Source organism: Echinops telfairi, unplaced genomic scaffold (genome assembly GCF_000313985.2).
Source record: "Echinops telfairi isolate 266 unplaced genomic scaffold, ASM31398v2 ScPeMD7_3533;HRSCAF=4204_1, whole genome shotgun sequence".
Classification (NCBI taxonomy): domain Eukaryota; kingdom Metazoa; phylum Chordata; class Mammalia; order Afrosoricida; family Tenrecidae; genus Echinops; species Echinops telfairi.
This window is the reverse complement of record NW_022107432.1, coordinates 30662678-30668716: the sequence shown is the minus strand read 5'-3', so window position 1 is coordinate 30668716 and position 6039 is coordinate 30662678. Positions and strand designations below refer to the sequence as shown.

The following is a 6039-nucleotide window of genomic DNA, read 5'->3' as shown; positions in this document are numbered from 1 at the left end:
ACGGTTCCTCCCTCAGGAACATAAACATGTCCCGAAGGTTCCGATCTAATCTTCCAAGACTCCTCCACCCCCAATGTGATCCCTTTTGCTAGTTCTTAAAAATGCGAAGTGCTCAAGGAAGATTTTAAAAAAATTAGTTACGCTCAATTATTGTTTAGTTTTAAGAGGACTTCAGAGGATATTGTTGATTTAAGGTTTAACGATTATCTCAGGGTAATAATTTCAAGGGTTTATCCACTTTCCATAGTTCCACAAAGTGTAGAGTCTATGAACATTTGACATTCTGTTCTGAGTTTCCCCCATTTGATCAGAGTTCTTCTATGTGCTCTGTGACCAAAGTCCCACTCATGGTAGCCGGGCACCATCCAGGTCTTCTGGTCTCTTAGCAAAGGAGGCAGTTGTCCATGGAGGCCTTCCAGATTTCCTTCTTTTCCTGACTCCCATTCTTCCTCTGTTGCTCCAGGGGGGTATAAACAAAGTATGTACCTTGGTTTAGGAGCCCTGGTTATGTGTTGCAGTGCTAACCTCAAGAGTGGCACTCAAGGGAGAAAGCTGAGGCTTTCAACTCCTGGAAAGATTTACAGTCTCAGAAACCCCAGGAGTGGTTAGTTCTACGGTCCATCAGGGTCACTGTGAGTGGGAATAGACCAGATTGAGGGCAGCAAGTTTGGTTTTTAGTTCTCGATGACCACTTGCAAGATTTTAAAATTTCAGGTATTACACACCAAATTAGGAGGTAGAACAGACACACCAAACACATTACTAGGCCAGTGCACTGGAGTGCCCCAGAAACCATGACCCCAAACCTTCAAACCAAGGAAGCAAATCCCAGGAGGTATTTGGTTGTGGATGAGAAGCTCTAGCAGCTCCTCTTCTGTGTTGTTGTTCTAGTAAATTTATCGATCACAAAACTTGTGCTGATTCAACTTTTTACAGGCGTACAACTTAATCACAATACTTGCTGGGCTACTCAGAATTCTTCAGCAAATGCTTAGAGACATGGAAGCAACGTAAATAAAAAACATCAAAATGTGAAGCTATTGCTTCTCAATATCTCCTCCATTAAGGGCTATACACTTGTGAAGGTGGTGTTTCCATCTCTTCCCCAAAGGATTCTTCGCTCTTTGACTTTCACTGTGACAAAATGGCAGTTTGGGAATCTCTGAGGAACTCAAGTCCTGTTTCTTTTCAATGTACTTTAAGAGTTCTTTGGGGATCAAAAACAAGTCCGAGGGGGCCAGATTGGGGCTACAGGTGGATGGGGGAAGGTGTCTCATGTCCATCAACTTCTGGACTTCGGCTAGTTTCCTCACTCACTGAGATTGCTGGTCTTCCTTCTCTGAGCTCATCCTTGACAGTCCTCTCAACCTGCCTTAACCCTCATCCATCAGAAAGCCGTTGCTTTGTGTGAGGCCGCAGTCCTGAAGCGTGATGCAAAGTTTCCATGATTTGGGAAGATGTTCCCTTGAGTTTTATTAAAGTTTGATATTATTTTTTTTTAAAAGTTTGTTATTAGACCTGAGCTCAAAATAATTTTTTCCCATAGCACAAGAAGTAGCCTTTTGTCTCCGCCCGACCGCCGCAGCGCTGCCATCATCGACACCAGCCGCGTGCAGCCCATCAAGCTGGCCAGAGTCACCAAAGTGCTGGGCCGCACCGGCTCCCAGGGACAGTGCACACAGGTGCGCGTGGAGTTCATGGACGACATGAGCCGCTCCATCATCCGCAACGTGAAAGCCCCGTGCGCGCGCGCGAGCAATGTGCTCACTCTGTTGGGAGTCGGAGCCAGAAGCTCGGAGGCTGCACTGAGGCCGCTGCCGGGTCTCAGATGACTGGCTGACCACTTGATCAACACGGGGATGAGCTGCGACTTTTCAATAAAGCGTTTATATTGTAAAAAAAAAAAAAAGAGAAGTAGCCTTTTCTTTGAAGGCACCCTGGCAAGATTACATCAGGAAGGAAATTGTCTGCAGGCACCCCCTGAGTGGAGAGACATGTTTGAACACGTTTTGCTTAGAATAAACCTGTGCATGCACGGGCTGGAACACTCGGAGCAGTGCTTCTTTTACTTTCCCTCGTACTCTATTTTGCTCATCCATGAATCTGTTGGTGGGTGTTTGTTTCCACCTTTTACACACTGCTGCAAAGAATATTGGGGTACAAGTCCCTTTGAGTCTCTGGGTAGATGCTTATGAGTGAACTTTGCTAGGTCACATGGCGTTCTATTTTTAGCCATTTGAGGAACTGCCACAGGGGCCCACCACATTTCATTTCTCCATATTCTGACAAACACATTTGCTTATATAATACGCGCGTGCGCACGCACACATATACATATGTGTACATCCCAGTGGAATGTATACATCATCGTGGTTTTGATGGCCACATCGAAGCAGAATCGTAAGAAGCATCACATGGTTCTGAAATGTCCCTTCTTTCTGGGGGAAGGCCACGATTGGAGCTGCTTTGCGGCCTAGAAGCCAGAGTAGGGCACATAAGGCAGAAACACAGCAGAAGACACATCACGTGGCAACAATGAACATGAGCCAAATGAGACGTAATTATTGTACGCCACTGAGATTTGGGGGTTGCTATTGCAGATCACACAGATGGTCCAGCACTCGGCCACTCGCTGAAGACTGTGGGCTGAATCTATCCAGAAGCACGTTGGAAGGCAGGTCCGGTGAGCTGTCCCCAGCAGGCCACCACGAGTTGGAATAGAATCAAGAGCAGCTAACAGCAGCAGCAGCCCCACAACGCCCTCATCTAGTGAATACAGCACATACTGTGTAGCCCAAGAACACGAGCAGACATCCCACCTCTACCACGTATGAGCTGAGTAACGTTGGCCAAGTGACTCAGCCTCTCCGAACTTCGATGTTTCCATTTGTAAGCTGAGGATAAGAGTGTTCTGTATTTCCTAAAGTTACTGCAGGGATCAAATGAATGATCACACACAAAGTGTTTTAAACAGTACAGACACATGGTAAATGTTTCATAAATAGTAACCAAACGTGCACTATGATTAAGAACTGCCACAGCCCATCCCGAAGCTTTCAGTGTTTTCTCCCACAATCCCTGACCTTGCAGGTTGCCTCCCTTATCCCAGTATCTATTGTGCAATTCCCACAGCTCTTACTTTCTCTGCAGGGATGTATGAGGTTCTGAGATAATGGGGTTCCCGTGCCTTCACTTGGCCCAAGATAGCCAAAGAGCCAGTGTGGTGGCTACGTGCCCCTGGATCAGTTCTGACTCACAGTTGACCTCGTGATAGAATGAAATTGTCCTCTTGTGGCTGTTTTGGGGTTCTATTTTGTTGTGCTTTAGGGAGAAATGTACACAGCAAATTAGTTTTCCATTCAGTAATTCATAAATTGAGCTCTCTTTGTTTCCATCCTGGGATCCCTGTTTCCATTCTTCCAATTGCCCTGTCCTTGATTTCTCCTCTTTGTTTTGGGGCAATTGTTGCCCCCTTGGTCTCCTGTGCTTGCTTGTTCTAAGAGCATTTTCCTCATGAGTGTCTATTATTTGGTTGAGAGGGGTCTCCAGGAGGTGCTTCAGTTCCACATTAGTAGAGTGACTAAGGGTAATAGTCCCAAGGGCTCCTCCAGTCTCCATCAGATCGGTAAGTCTGATTGTTTTTACGAATCTGAGTTTTGCCTTACACGTCTCTTCCATGCTAACAGAGAGCTTCTATTGCAGTGGTTCTCAATCTTCCTAATGCCACGACCCTTTAATACAGTTCCTCATGTTGGGGTGACACCCGACCATAAAATTTTTTCGTTGCTACTTCATCACTGTCATTTTGCTGCTGTTATGAATCAGGAGACCCCTGTGAAAGGGTTGTTTGACTTCCAAAGGGGTTACAACCCACAGGTTGAGAACCGCTGTTCTATTGCATCCCTGGTCAGAACCCGCAATAGCAGCCAAGCATCGTCCTCTGGCCTCAGGCGAGTGGAGGCTGTGGTTCACCTGGGCCATTAGTCCTGAGGGCTAACTGCTTCCTGGAATCCTAGGTTTTCTTAACACTCCTTTCCAACTTCGCTGCCCTTCATTCATTTTCTTGCCTTATTGCTCTAGCTAGGACTTCCAGAACAATACTGAATAAGAGTAGTAATAAATGGGCACCTTTATCTTGTTTCTGTTCTCAAGCGGAATGTTCTTTAGAAAGTTTCATTGGTAAACAAGTGGCTATCTAGCTCAGAAGCAACAAAGCCCACATGGAAGAAGCACACCAGCCTGTGCGATCACGAGATGTCGAAGGGATCAGGTATCAGGCATCATCAGAACAAAAAATCTTACCATAGTGAATGAGGTGGGGAGGGCAGAGTGGAGACCCAAAGCCCATTTGTAGGCCACTGGAGATCCCCTTGCAGAGGGGTCTCGGGGAGGAGACGAGCCAGTCGGGGTGCAATGTAGCAATGATGAAAAATACAACTTTCTTAAATGATCCTGCCCCCACCCCCACCCCACTATCATGATCTGAATTCTACCTTGCAAATCTGGCTAGACCAGAGGATGTACACTGGTACAGATAGGAACTGGAAACACAGGGAATCCAGGGTGGATGATCCCTTCAGGACCAGTGGTGTGAGTGGCGATACTGGGAGTGTAGAGGGAGAGTGGGTTGGAAAGGGGGAACCGATTATAAGGAGCTACATGTAACGTCCTCCCTGGGGGACGGACAACAGAAAAGTGGGTGAAGGGAGACGTCAGACAGAGCAAGATATGACAAAATAACAATTTATAAATTATCAAGGGCTCATGAGGGAGTGGGGAGCGGGGAGGGAGGGGGAAAAATGAGGACCTGATGTCAGGGGCTTAAGTGGAGAGTAAATGTTTTGAGAATGATGAAGGCAATGAATGTACAAATGTGCTTTACACAATTGATGTATGTATGGATTGTAATAAGAGTTGTATGAGCCCCTAATAAAACGATAAAAATAAATAAATAAACAAACAACTAACTAAATAAATAAATAAATAAATAAAGCTTCATCTTTGACTCCCTGGGAGACATTGCAGCTGGCAAGACACATGGAACTACCCTAGTGCCCTGAGCTGGAGCCACATGGACCTATCCTGATGCAACCAGACCTCTGGAGCTGGAGAAACCACAGAGACCCCTGCCAGCGCTGAGACGCTTACAACGCCACTGGATCCAAAGACTTCCTGCTCACTGGCCTGTGATCGTCCTGCATTCGGCATCATTGCATGTGTTTTGTGAGTCTGAAGAGGACTATAGATTGGTATCAGACACATGGGCTAATATCGGATTTATGGGCGTGGACTGGACTGGGCTGGGCTGCTTTCTCAATGTTCAATCACCCTTTATACAAAACTCTCTCTATCTTTCTCCCAGTGGCTGCTTGTTTAGGGTCTTGGGCCATGTAGTTCGCACTCCAGTGACAGCAGCATGGGGCAGTGCTTTCAATAGCTAGTAGTGAACCGATCATCTCTTTTCCAGAATGATGGACAGGAAAGGTGATTTCCACGCAGTAAAATACTCCCTCCATGGTCAATTTCAGCCATCTATGGTCTAACAGCCAACTTGCAAAATTCCTGATTATTTAACAATACTAGCTAGCTCTAGTACACACAGGCCACCCCTTTAGTCATTTACTATGTGACTGAGTGCAAGTTGACCCAATTAGTGCCTATGTCAGGACTTTTAAAACTGGACACAAACAATTCCTCTGCATGTTGTACAAAAGAACTTCCCCAGCATAAAGAACTTCCCAAATGTGAGGTTGAAGGTTGGAAGCTGCCAATACTTGATCAGTTTTGATCTTCAGAAAGGGCAATTTTATACGGCTTAGCCTAAGAGTCAAACGCACAGAACCATAGAGCTACAAAAAGAACCAGGCAATGAAGGGCCAGGAGAAGGGAGTTCGATTCTACTAAAAGCAAATCTTTAAGTATAACCAGTTGAGACTTAAAAAGATGCTAAGCCTTGAACTGATTACAAGAATCTACGTGTAACTTCCTCCCTGGGGGATGAACAACAGAGAAGTGGGCGAGGGGAGACGTTGGACAGTG

At 45.9% G+C, this 6039-nt stretch overlaps 1 pseudogene; it reads left to right on the top strand.

Annotated features, from left to right (window-relative positions):
* The first annotated feature begins 999 nt into the window (after positions 1 to 999).
* On the top strand, positions 1000 to 1809 carry LOC115871191 (annotated as a pseudogene).
* The last annotated feature ends 4230 nt before the right edge of the window (positions 1810 to 6039 follow it).